This window comes from Aquarana catesbeiana, linkage group LG06 (genome assembly GCF_042186555.1).
Source record: "Aquarana catesbeiana isolate 2022-GZ linkage group LG06, ASM4218655v1, whole genome shotgun sequence".
Lineage (NCBI taxonomy): Eukaryota > Metazoa > Chordata > Amphibia > Anura > Ranidae > Aquarana > Aquarana catesbeiana.
Window position 1 is genome coordinate 344,697,724 of NC_133329.1, and position 14,130 is coordinate 344,711,853.

Here is a 14,130-nt window from a genome sequence, read left to right on the forward strand (position 1 = left end):
GGGTTTCCTCCAGGTACTCCGGTTCCCTCCCACACTCTAAAGACATGCTGGTAGGTTAATTGGATCCTGTCTAAATTGTCCCTAGTATGTATGAATGTGAGTTAGGGACCTTAGAGTGTAAGCTCCTTGAGGGTAGGGACTGATGTGAATGTACAATGTATATGTAAAGCGCTGTGTAAATTGATGGCGCTATATAAGTACCTGAAATAAATAAATACAAAAATATCTAGGTCAGAGATGGCCTGGATACACAGGTTAAAATCTTATGTTCGCGATGGTTTAAATGTGGATACTGATGTAAATACATTTATAAACAATTCTTGAATCCTATTTTATGGTATAGATTTATTCCAAACATGTGAACTTGTATCTGAGTCTTGGTTGGTCTAAGGGGTTGTACCGAAGATTTTCTGGGGTTATTTGTTGACACTTAGAAATGTATCTAATTAGGATCATAATTTAGAATTAAAATCTTAATATATATAGTTTTATGATCTTGGCCCACTAGTTTTCACTCTTTAGTCCGAGGATGTGACACGCATGCATTACTTTTTCCGGTTTCCAGTAGTGGATGCTTGAGGAGGTAGATTAAAATTTTACTGGCCTTATTGACCTATGGGTAACGAATTGTTGTTGGTTTTTGTTTTTTCTTTCTCCGCCAAATTATATATTAGGCCCATGAGAGTCGTGGGTTGGACATAGGAGAAGCTAAAATCATTTTAAATAAGCATTTAGGATTAACAAATTTAGATATTATTTAGTGATTTGAATTTGTACCACTAGATGTCAATCTAGAGTTGTCCACAATGTGACACTGTGGAAATTTTTTCTAGTTCCGGTTTGTGGTTACTTATTTATTTAATAGCTTCATAGTGTCATTTTTTGACACTGGGGCAGCATCACGTGGATCCTCTAGAGTTTTTCCATCAATGTAACACCATGTAGACATTATTTCTAAATAAAAGGAAAGAAATCCAACGGTCACAATGAACCTAGTACTAAAAACAAGCACTACACAGCCACATGCATGAACCACGTCTTGTAGTGCGTGTAAATAACAAATAAATAAATAATGATGCGCTAAAGTGTGCTAAATGTGCCCTTAACACGGCACAGAGAGATATGGTACATATACAGATAAGTGCAAAGGTGTATACCACACTACATAATATATCGCATAAAGCTAACAAGCATAATGTGCACAGGTGAACAATACAATTTGCATATAAAATAATAGTAATACTACTACTACTAATAATAATAATATTATCAATAAACACTTTTGCTTCATATATAATTTTAAGTGCAAATAATAATAAGTGCAAATAAATTCCGAAAAGTGACATGTGCCAAACAAAAGTGCTAAGTGCTCCACAATACAAATGCATACTAGTCCATCTAGAACTAAATATATAAAAAGTCCTTCAAGAAAGTACTGATATGTGATCTTCAGTGATGATATATTCAAACGTGCTGAAAAGTTCACGTGTCACAGGTCATGCGATGGTGCAACATAAGTGACCCCCCCCAAGGTAATGCGCTCACCTCAGAAAATGTGAAAGTCGATAGACAAAGTCAGGAAACGCTTTTGAGCCACCCAGGGTTCTATGTGGATCACAGAATCACAGGCTCCAGCACAGGAATACAAAAAATAGGAAAAAAGGGGACCATATGGTGTAATATCATTTAAAATATTTATTCCAAGGTCAGACAAAAAACTCTCCCCCAAAGGGGGTACTCACATTTTAAGGGTGCATCAGTGCACCCTTATGTTGCGCCATCGCATGACCTGTGGCACGTGAACTTTTCATCATGTTTGAATAGATCACCACTGAAGATCACATATCAGTACTTTCTTGAAGGACTTTTTATATACCGGCTATTTAGTTCTAGATGGACTAGTATGCATTTGTATTGTGGAGCATTTAGCACTTTTGTTTGGCACATGTCACTTTTCGGCATTTATTTGCACTTATAAATTATATTTGAAGCAAAAGTGTTTATTGATAATATTATTATTATTATTATTATTATTATTATTAATATTACCATTATTGTATATGCAAATTGTATTGTTCACCTGTGCACATTATGCTTGTTAGCTTTATGCGATATATTATGTAGTGTGGTATACACCTTTGCATTCATCTGTATATGTACCATATCTCTCTGTGCCGTGTTAAGGGCACATTTAGCACACTTTAGCGCATCATTATTTATTTATTAGACATTATTTCTAGTTCTGTTTTTTTGCGGATTTTATTTATATATTTTTATTTTTTATTTTTTAGCTTTCAATGCTTATTGAAAATATATCATGCTGATCTTAATGTTTTTATGGTAGGATGAATATGGTTTGTTCTATATTTACTGGGCATTTTTTGACTTGCCACTCTTGAAAATGTAGCTTTTAAATATTGTTGTATTTTTCAAATATATATACCTCTTTCCTCTATAAGAATTTGAGGTTTAATTACAATTGAGACATTTTTTGATTATAAGGGTCCATCTTTTTTCCTTTTAAAGCAAGGCTTGGTTTCAATACAGCCTGCTAGTGAGCTTTCTAAGTGCCATCCGAGGCTCAGGTCGAGGTATGGCTAAATTGTAAGGTATATTAAGCAGTGACTCAGTGTGCCACCCATGCCCCTGGACGACATCAAATGTAAGACGAAATGCGTAGGACGTAGCGACACTCTGATGTCACCGTTATACCCGTCTCCTGAAAATATGGGTTTTATGTATGTGTGCCGGCCTACACATATGAAGTAAAGGGGTTGTAAATACTTAAGGTTTTTCACCTTAATGCATTCTATGTATTAAGGTGAAAAACCTCCTGTGCTGCAGCTGCTCCCCAGAGCCCCCCTTTTACTTACCTGAACCCGGTCTTTCCAGCGACGGGGACGAGCCCACCAGCTCCAGCCAATGTCTCTGGTCCGGGATTGGATAGATTGATAGCAGTGCAGCCATTGGCCTCCGCTGCTGTCAATCAAATCCAATGACATGGAAGCCAGGGGGTGGGGCCGATTCCTGCTGTCTGTGCCAATAGACGCAGCAGCAGGACACGGGAGCATGCCCGCATGAATGCCCTGAGGGAGAGCAGCTTTCCAACGGGGTACCCGGGAAGAGGAGGAGCCAAGAGCACCGCTGGGGGACCCCAGAAGAGGAGGATCGGTGCCACTCTGTGCAAAACCAACTGCACAAAGGAGGTAAGTATGACATGTTTGCTATTTTTTTTTTTTCTTAACCTGAACCTTTAGTTATATTTAAGGCTTTTTTTACTACAACCTTGTAAGGCCCCTTTCACACTGGGGCGGTGGGGGCGTCTGCGGTAAAACAGCGCTATTTTTAGCGATGTTTTACCGTCGTTTTTGCGGCGGTATTCGGCCGCTAGCGGTGCAGTTTTAACCCCCGCTGGCGGCCGAAAAAGGGTTAAAACTGCTCGCATAGCGTGGCTATAGCCACAGTATTGCCGCGGTATAGCCGCGCTGCCCCATTGATTTCAATGGGCAGGAGCGGTTTAGGAGCGGTGAATACATCGCTCCTTCACCACTCCAAAGATGCGGCTTGCAGGAGTTTTTTTCTTCTCCTGCCAGCGCACCGCTTCAGTGTGAAAGCCCTCGGGCTTTCACACAGAACAAACAGTAGAGGCTGTTTTGGGTCGGTTTGCAGGCGCTATTTTTAGAGCAATAACGCCTGCAAACCGCCCCAGTATGAAAGGGCTCTTAGTGCAACTTTTATTTGAGTGTATTAAAGCTTTGAAGATTTTACACTATGTGAAGTCTCTTCTATTTTTGGGTACTCCTGTGATCACCCTATGAGGAGGATCGATGTCCCAATTTGGTAGACTAACTGGATTTAAAAGCCCTGGCTGGATATGGAGCCACAGGCATTTTTGACCTTTTGTAATGAGAGGTCTATGTAATATGGTAAGCAAGCCCTTTTTTCAGCCTTTGGTGGTGGTAACTCACTGGATCACTTTTCAAGGTGTTGGATGGTGGTGAAGACTTATTGGAATCACTGTATTATTTTCACCACTGGACTATTTTTATCACTGTATTTATTTAACTTATTCACTCTATTTATGGACTTTTCGGGGGGTGGGGGGGGGGGGTGGGGGTTGTATATCTATTAGCGTAACTTTATAGAGTTTTAACATATTTGAATAAAAAATATACAATCTTTTTTAGAATATTTAAAATTACAAAGGAAATTTCAAAAATTCCCTTTGTAATTTTAAATGTTATAAATAAAACTGTATATTTTTTATTCAAATATGTGTTTGGTCTCATGTCATGCCAATAAAGTCCAGTAATAGCAGGGTATTTCCCAGCACACCCCTTGCTCTTCTTTAATATAAAAATAGACTACAATAGCTCAATGAACAAAAATGTATCATAGTGTGGCTGTTTCTGTACCCGGGTTAGAATTTTACCACTCTCTCCCACTTCTGGCAGTCCTTAATGGAATGGAATGAGTCTCCCTAACCAATAGAGAGACTTGCATTGAGGGATGGTCAGAACTTTAAAACTGCTGGTCAGGATTTACAGACTGAAGGCCCCTGGCTGTGTGAGAACTCTAGAATATTAGTAAAGGGCCTGCAGGTGCCTACTGCCTGCTTTTTTTCTGTCACGTTCTAATTTTTAAATTTACCACAGAAGTTGTAGCTCATTATAGACTGTAACTCTCACTTTTATGATGAAGATTTTCCATCTGCTTTGGAGCTCTTAATCTCTCATTAATCCCAGAGCAATCATTTCTCATACTTTTATTGCTGCTAAATTTAAAATGCAGAAGGACACTTCTGCCCCCACTCTTTCCAATGTCATCAATGATTTAAAGTGTTCTTTCTTTTTTTTTTTTTTTTTTCAATAACAAACATGTCATACTTACCAGCTCTGTGCAAGGGTTTTGCACAGAGCGGCCCCGATCCTCCATTTCTGGGGTTCCCCAGCGGTGCTCTTGGCTCCTCCTCTTCCCGGGTACCCCGTTGGAAAGCTGCTCTCCCTCAGGGCATTCATGCGGGCATGCTCCCGTGTCCTGCTGCTGCGTCTATTGGCACAGACAGCAGGAATCGGCCCCACCCCCAGGCTTCCATGTCATTGGATTTGATTGACAGCAGCGGAGGCCAATGGCTGCACTGCTATCAATCTATCCAATCCCGGACCAGAGACATTGGCTGGAGCTGGTGGGCTCGTCCCCGTCGCTGGAAAGACCGGGTTCAGGTAAGTAAAAGGGGGGCTCTGGGGAGCAGCTGCAGCACAGGAGGTTTTTCACCTTAATACATAGAATGGATTTGATTGACATCAGCGGGAGCCAATGGCTCCTCCTGCTATCAATCTGTCCAATGAGGACCTCAGACAGGGGCTTGAGCTGCTGGGCTCGTTTTTGTTGCTGAAACGATCAAGTTCAGGTAAGAAAGAGGGGGCTGGTCTGCGGGGAAGCTGCAGCAAAGGAGGTTTTTCACCTTAATGCATATGCATTAACCACTTCAGCCCTGGAAGGATTTGCCCCCTTCCTGACCAGGCCATTTTTTGCGATACGGCACTGCATCGCTTTAACTGACAATTGCGCGGGTCGCGTGATGTTGTATCCAAACAAATTTAATGCCCTTTTTTCCCCACAGATAAAGTTTACTTTGGTGGTATTTGTTTACCAAAATATCCCCAAAAAATAAAAAAATAAACACATTTCTTCATCAGTTTAGGCCGATATGTATTCTTCTACATAGTTTTGGTAAAAAAAATCGCAATAAGCGTATAAGCGTAAATTTCAAGCGTCGCCTATGGGGATTTTTAAGTACCGAACATTCCACGAGCGTGTGCAATTTTGAATTGTGACATGTTAGGTATCTATTTACTCGGCGTAACTTCATCTTTCACAATATGCAAAAACATTGGGCTAACTTTACTGTTGTTTTTTTAAAAACAGAAAACATTTTTTTTCTACCAAAAAACGCGTTTGAAAAATTCCTGCGCAAATCTGTGTTTACACACACAGATCCCGGTTCTTGCTCTGCCACGAGCATCGCGTCCGCCGGGCATGCGCATCGGCTTCAGGGACACGCTGCAGGTGTCTTAAAGAGCCGACGTATAGCTACGATGGCTCGCTCAGCTGTGCCAACCAGCCGGCTGGTCGGGAAGTGGTTGAGGTGAAAAACCTTGAGACTTTACGACTCCTTTAAATATTAAATCCTAGTATGAACAAATGCTCTCAGCAAAAATAATGAAAATGACTGATCTTATTTTGAATAGATCTATTGGTTCAGTAACCCAAAATGTTACCTGTAATCCCAGATGGGCCAGTATAGTGCAAGTAACATCTGCTATAAGTAAAATCTTTTTTTTTCCATCATTGCATACCACACAAGGAGTGCCTAGACCTCTGCTATTATGATTCTGAATCAAATTCAATCATTCCAAATAACTGTGACCATGTATTTTTATATATCCTCAATTTACTTCCTTTTACTTCCCTTGTGCTTATAAACAAAAAGCATGTTCTCTGTTCTTTATATTCGTCCCATCATGTATCTTGGACCAGTTATCTATGTTCATGGAACATAATGGGATGATTCGTGTAATGGGAGATATACTGTGTATATACAAAACACACACAGCACATCTCAATCTGTTTCAGTCTAGAAAAAAAGGTTTTCAATTCTGCATTGTTCCCTGGTCCCAAAGTGGCCCTGCCACTGTATAAATGAAGGTAGAAAGGACAAAGGCTTAAAGGGGTTTTAAACCCTCAAGGTTTTTCACCTTAATGCATTCTATGCATTAAGGTGAAAAACCTCCAGTGATGCAGCAGCCCCCCAGAGCCCCCCTTTTACTTACCTGAACCCGGTCTTTCCAGCGACAGGGACAAGAACACCAGCTCCAGCTGGCTCTCCAACAGGGCACTTGGGAAGAGGAGGAGCCAGGAGCGCCACTGAGGGACCCCAGAAGAGGAGGATCGGGGCCACTCTGTGCAAAACCAACTGCACAGAGGCGATAAGTATAACATGTTTGGTTTTCTTTTTTTTTTTTTTAAACGAACCTAAATGATTGTCCTTTTTTTTTTGCACACTAGTCTCCATATCGAAAATGAATAGGTTACTAAAGTAAAAATATTCTCGTATGTCAGAATAAAAATTCAGAAGCAATGTAATGTATTTGGATGTAATGTATTACGTGTGTACTAGGCTTTAGTGCAAAGTTCTAGACTATTGTTTCTGTGTGGAGAGGCCTGGGGTTCCAGCTTTCTTCAGGTTTTGTAATCCGGAGTTGGGGCCTAGAGTGTGAAGGCTCCAAAGTGTCTTGGGTGGGATGGAGCCTTTAATCCTGTGTCCAGATCTTTTTGGAGACCTGCAGGTTGTGTGAGTATGCGGGTGTGCATGCTCGTTATAAGCCAAGCCTGAGCAAAGCTCAGGGCTCCCATTTTGGAGACAGAGCCTCTCAGGAAAGAGCTGTGTGTTCCTGCCAAGAAACTGAACTCTATGTTGGGGAAATTCCTTGCCACAGGACTGGGAGAGTTGTGACAGCTGTGCAAGTCTGTAGAGACTGAGGCAGATAGCAAGTCCAAGGGGCTGGAGGGAGTTTGTAAGCCTCTGGAAGAGTGAGAAAGCCTGGGGTGATAGGAGAACCCTATCTAGAGGCCATGAGAGGGCCTGGGCAGTGAGTGAGCTAAGTGAGCCAAGAGGGCCAGGAAGCTGTGTCTGACATACCCTGACAAGAGCAGTAGTGCTTCTGAAGTGTCACCAGGTGGCTTGACTATTTCACTTCCTGTTTTGCTTTGTGAAACTGAGACCCCTGCATGGGGGGGCTGCCATGCCCTAAAATACAGTTCGGAGTGGCACAACTCATTGAAAAAAAGGGAATCTACCACATGAGCTAAGAAACTCCTGTATCACAACAGATCTAAAATATTCCTCCCAAAAAAAATTATGTTGGATGATCTGGGTGACATTTGCAGTTACTAGGAAAGCATCGAATGCTCACATAACTGGACGCGGTCAATCAAATTTTTGGAGATTATGCATCTGTGATAAAGTCAGTGTCATGCAAATTTATGCCCTTTTCAAACTCAACTTAATCTTATCTTACTATTAGGCAAACCAATTTTTCCCCTGTTTGCGATGCAATGTAGTGTCAAAAAAGAAATAGAGCTTTCCTAAAGTAAAATGCATATATTCTCTTTGAGCTTTACCATTCCGCTACTTTACATAAATGTCACACTAAGGTGATAGAATATTAATCAGTAGCTAAGATTTGTGGATTATAATTTGTGGTAAATATATGAGTGTTTGAAATGTATGTTTCATTAGGAAAAATTACAGAAATTTCATTTATTTCTAATATTTTATTATTTATAAATACTAATTTATTCCCAATAAAAACCAAGGAAATAAAAATATATCCAAATCTGCTATCAAATTAAAGACTTATCTGTGCCAAAAAAAAAGATGTACAGGGTGGACCAGAAGTAGATCTACGTTACACAATATTGTACGTTATAATGGGGCCCATTCTCATTTTGCTTTGTTTGTACAAAGTTACAAACTTTACATTCAATCAGCTGATGTGGTTGCATTTACTCGACCCGACGCCTATGAAAAGATCAGTACTATATACCTACTTTTATCCATATCAATCTCAATACCTGTAAAGAAATAAAGGATAAATGTAAATAAAAAGTAAATAAGTAAAATAAAATAAAATGTCACGATCCTATCAGTAATATATACCTACTGTAGCACCCCCTGACCCCCGGAAGCATGGTGATACCCTCAGAGACACCTCAGCCCAGGATGTAGATCACTTAGGCAATAGTGGGATGTGAACAGATGGGCGCCATTCACTTAACCACTTCATCTCCAGTGATGTACCCATACCGTGGTTATACCGGGATGATGCCTGCAGCTGCCCCCCAGCTGCCACAACTCTGCCCCCAGGTACATCACTAACCTGTTCTCAAAATACCAACCAAATTGTTCTCTTTGTTCCTCCCATGAAGGCCTCTTGAGCTCCTCCCTAGGGAAAGAGAGTCTTGACTGATGGGGGCATGGCTAGGTGCGTGACAAGGGGAACGATTGGTTGGGACATGTGGGATAATATGGGCCTGAGCTCAGGAAATCGTGTGCCCTAGGGAATTCTGGGTCTTTCGGAAGAGTCGTTGGAAGAGCTGCCCACCCTCCCGCCCCTTTTTTTCCTATGTTTGGTATGTCACAGCTTGCTGCGGTTTTCTTGACCTTGCCAGCAGTTAAAGTTGATGTAATGGGCAATACCCTTGATGGAAAATTGGAAGTAGGCTGTCTGTCCAGCACTTATGGTAAGGACAGGCCCTACTTCCCTGTTTTGGTTAAGTGCTCACAGTACGACGTGACTGGCACTGGTTAAATATGTTCGCATGTTATGTGTTGGAATTTAATAAAGCTGTGGCCTTGCCCTTTCCAACCTAATGGTTGTAAGTGTCTTATTTAATGGGGTAAAGGGCAAGGGTGGTGGGGGATTTGATCCCTTGGTGTTACGTTAAGTGGGACCTAAGCCCATTGCGCCTCAGCAGTCAAGACCTCCTGCTCTCTAACTCCCTTGTCACCTTCTCCCATTCTCGCCTCCAGGACTCCTCCCAAGCCTCTCCCATCCTTTGGAATTCCCTACCCCAATTTGTATGACCAACTCTATCCACTTTTAGGTGATCCCTGAAAACCTTTCTCTTCAAAGAAGTCTATCCTGCCTCCACCTAACAACTGTACTTTCATTTACTTCATCAGATCAGCCCCCACAGTTATTACCTTTTGTATCGCTTGACCCTCCCTTCTAGATTGTAAGCAGGGCTCTCTAATTCCTCTTGAGATGAATTGTATTGTAACTGTACTGTTTGCCCTCACGTTGTAAAGCGCTGCGCAAACTGTTGCCGCTATATACCGTATTTATCGGTGTATAACACGCATAGCCGTTTAACACACATCAGACAGAGGAACTGACTGACAATCACAAGATGCACTTTAAATTACAAAAAACATATTAGAATATTTATACTACGCTTATTAGAATAAAAACAAGTAGGTCCAAATCAATTCAGATTATTCGTTATGCCGTTACGTTATTTTGGATGCCTCAAACATTAACCACTTCAGCCCCAGAAGGGTTTGCCCCCTTAATGACCAGGTAATTTTTTGCGATACAGCACTGCATCGCTTTAACTGACAATTGCATGGTCGTCCAACGTTGTACCCAAACAAAATTGAAATTTTTTTTTTTTTTTCCCACAAATAGAGCTTTCTTTTGGTGGTATTTGATCACCTCTGCGGTTTTTATTTTTTTGCGCTATAAACAAACAAATAGTGACAATTTTGCAAAAAAATACAATTTTTCTTTACTCCTTGCTATAATACATATCCAAAAAAAAAAAATTAAAAAAAATGTATTCATCAGTTTTGGGCGAAATATATTCTTCTACATATTTTTGGTAACAAAAGTTGCAATAGGCGTATATTGATTGGTTTGTGCAAAAGTTATCGCGTCTACAACCTATGGGATAGATTTAGGGTCTTTTATCTATTTTTTATTGTTTTTACTAGTAATGGTGGCAATCTGCGATTTTTAGTGGGACCGCAATGTTGCGGCGGACAAATCTGACCCCAAATGACACTTTTTGGGGACCAGTGACATTATTACATTGATCCATGCTATAAAAATGCACAGAACAATGTAAAAAAAGACACTGGCAGGGAAGGGGTTAACACTAGGGGGTGATCAAGGCGATAAGTGTGTTCCCTGTGTTTGTTCTAACTGTAGGGGGGATGGGCAGCCAGGGACATAACAGCGATCACTGTTCCCGATCACTGGGAACAGTAGATCTCTGTCATGTCACCTGTCAGAACGGAGAATCGCCTTGTTTACAAAGGCAGTTCCCTGTTCTGCCTCTGTAATAGGCGATCATGGGTCGCTGGCGGACACGCTCACGGGCACGAGCAACAGCGCCTGCGTGAGCCGCCGTACAGCTACGGCTATTTGCGCAGGAGAGCCGACCTGCCGCCGTATAACGATGGCAGCTGGTCGGCAAGTGGTTAACAAAAGGCCCATACTATCACGTCATGTCTTCCGAATGAAACAAATGAATACGAATTAATTTGTTGTTTTTGTTAAAATTGATTTTGGGTTAGTTAAAATTTGTTTCTATTGTGATTTGGAGATTTGAATACACACAAATTTTGGCCGAATTTCAATTCGTAATGAAACGAATCCCACATGTCTACTGTGTACACCTTTATTCCAAAATGATGTAAAACATGGCTAAGTAAACCATAATGCACCCAGGCAGAACAGGGCTAATGCAATAGCGTGACGGGGCCCCAAGTACTATTTCATGTCATTAATTGGTACGTAAAGTAATCACTATTGCTGGTAGGTTAATTGGATCATGTCTAAATTGTCCCTAGTATATGAATGTATGAATGTGAGTTAGGGACCTTAGATTGTAAGCTCCTTGAGGGTGTAGGGACTGATGTGAATGTACAATGTATATGTAAAGCGCTGCGTAAATTGACAGCGATATATAAGTACCTGAAATAAATAAAAATAAATAAATAACTTTCTTTTTTGTACAAATAATTAGCCCTATCCACCGTCCTTGTTGGAAACATTCTCAGGAGTACAGCGCTGACTGACAGTTTTGCTTCCCAAGAAATCCCATTTCATTTATCAGCTCCTTGCACTAGCTGGTCTTGCTGCTATATAAAATACAAGTTCTGATACCTGAGCTTGCAGGATTAATTTATCCTCCAATCCTCAGTCTAACAGCCACAAATACATGTGTAGCTCAGTACTACAGTGTCCTCGCTCTTACTACAAAAGCCACACAAATATGATTCTTGAATCGTTTAATTGAAGGAAAAATCTGAAGAAATTAGCGAAGTACGAGAATTGAATATTTCTGTTTTTTACACTTGGAGAAGTTAATAGTGTCTTTAGCAACAGGTTTTTAGAGACAGGAATTAAGTCTGGGACTGGGCAGACGGACCTCAGGCCCTATAAATAGAGCGGAGGGGTCCACCTTTTTTACAGGCAAGCAAAAATAAAATCAGCTGTCACCATTAATGCATGTCTGAGAAGGAAGAAGTACTGAGAGTGGAGCTGGTCTCCACAAGCTGACTGTAACTTATCGGGGACTGGGAACTATTCACAGCAGGAATCACCAGAGCATTGCCCGAAAATCTTCAAAATTAGAAAAAAAAATTGAGAGGGGGGAGCCGAATTTTGCTGTACACGCAGTGGTGGTACGTCAAGTTTTACTAAACGTTGTGGTATAGAAGGTAAGCCTTTTATTGCATTGGCCATATACTGTAGTTTGGAATTACAATTTGACTTGTTAAAATACATACAATGTAGTGCATACTTAATGAGCCTTGCATTCTTTTTTTGTGCATTGAATAGCATGCAATTTACATGTCCTTTCCTAGAAAAAAATCAGTAAAAAGATTTTGGTCTACTGGTCATATAGTAGATTGTGTTCTATATATAACATGAGTATTTCACTGCATTACTATGAATTTCTCTGGCCTCCAAAACACCTATTAATGCAATAAAATGCAGGCTACATTTTCTGTAATGCTACATGGAGATAGGGACGAACCTGAGTGATGTGTATGACAATCCCACGTGTGCCGTGGTTTCCTTACAGAGGATGACTGCGTTATTGTTCTGTGAACCACTCATACATGAACATGGCCTCATACTAAAACTGGAGTACTGAGTTATTTTTTATGCAGTGATCCCTAAGTGTGAATATACGATTTCCTGAGATGTCAACTTCAAATGTGACATTGCTCTGGGATCCTGGAAAATATGTGTCTTATTACAACTATATCAAGTTATTATACCAAATTCAGGTCACAGTTTGAGGACCTAAGAAGTAAAGTGTGTTAAACTATTTGTGCACAAACCGCTAATAAAATGTATTAAAGGCCCTTATAGTAAAAAGTATTGTATTCTGGTAACTGTATGGGGTTAATACCTGTAATTACAGTATTCTGTATGAAGTTTCTTTTTTAATTCACATACCTGTATTTTTGTCCACATTTACTTGTAGACTAAGCTGTCCAGCAAACGTGACAATTACAGGGTCGGGACAAACCATATAACCTTCCATGGTGCTTACAATTGTTGCCTTGTTTTTTTTGGTTTAAACCCTTTTTTAAAAAAAATAAAAAAATAAACTTTGTAACTGCCTAAGGCTTCATGTACACTAGCAGCTCCTAAACTAAGCTTTGGAGCTTTTGGCATTTTTCCATTAAAGCCTATGTGTCAATGTACACATAGGCTTATAGCAGAGTTTAGGAGCTGCTGCAGTTCAGGGGAGTTTCAACCTTCCTCAGCCTCCCTCTCCTGAACATGGAAGAATTGCACTTAGGATAGGAATGTTTTGACCGCAGGCTTGCGTTTACCCACAGTAAATATAGGCAGTGTGTATCTCCTGGCAGCTCCTAAACTTGAAGCGGTTGTAAAGTCAGAAGGTTTTTTTGACTTATTGTATATGCATTAAGATAAAAAGCCTTCTGTCTGTAGAAGCCCCCCTCAGCCCCCCTAACATTTACCTGAGCCCCATCTCTGTCCAGCGATGTCCACGAGTGTCTCGGCCGTCCGAGACTCTCCCTCCTGATTGGCTGAGACACAGCTGAATGGACACAGGGAGCTGTGACTTGGCTCGGGTGCCCCCATAGCAAGCTGCTTGCTGTGGGGGCACTCGATAGGAGGATCACAGAAGAGGCTCCTGAAAAGAGGAGGATCAGGGCTGCTCTGTGCAAATCCACTGCATGGAGGAGGTAAGTATAACATGCTTGTTATTTTTATAGAAAAAAAAAAACAAGAAAAACAAGACTTTATAATCATTTTGAGTTTAGGAGCTTTTGGAATTTTTTGCCAAAGCTCCTAAACTCAACTCCATAAAAGCCAAAAGTGTTAAGGGGTTAGTCTATCTTTGTTCACCCTATCAACAGATTGACAATGTTGCAGTGATTTCTCTGCAGAATAAAGATGAATGTCACCCTGTTAAGCCCCTTTCACGCAGGGTGGACTCTGCCAGGGGTCCGCCTGCTCAGCGGGCAATCTGTCTGCTGATCCAAACTGAGCAGGCAGATGGTTGGCCCGTGTC

The 14,130-nt window shown here is 40.9% G+C and overlaps 1 protein-coding gene across 2 annotated transcripts in view; it reads left to right on the forward strand.

The window, feature by feature from the left end:
• XIRP2 (xin actin binding repeat containing 2) overlaps window positions 1–14,130 on the forward strand; it is a 290,910-nt gene that overhangs the window by 51,344 nt on the left and 225,436 nt on the right. Inside the window, exon 1 of one of the 2 annotated variants that reach the window (XM_073633973.1) lies at window positions 11,977–12,292. The exons of the other annotated variant lie outside the window; for it this stretch is intronic. The gene's annotated coding sequence lies outside the window, so the exon portion shown is untranslated. Of the gene's footprint in view, window positions 1–11,976; window positions 12,293–14,130 lie in introns of those variants that run through there. 2 annotated transcript variants of the gene reach the window in all.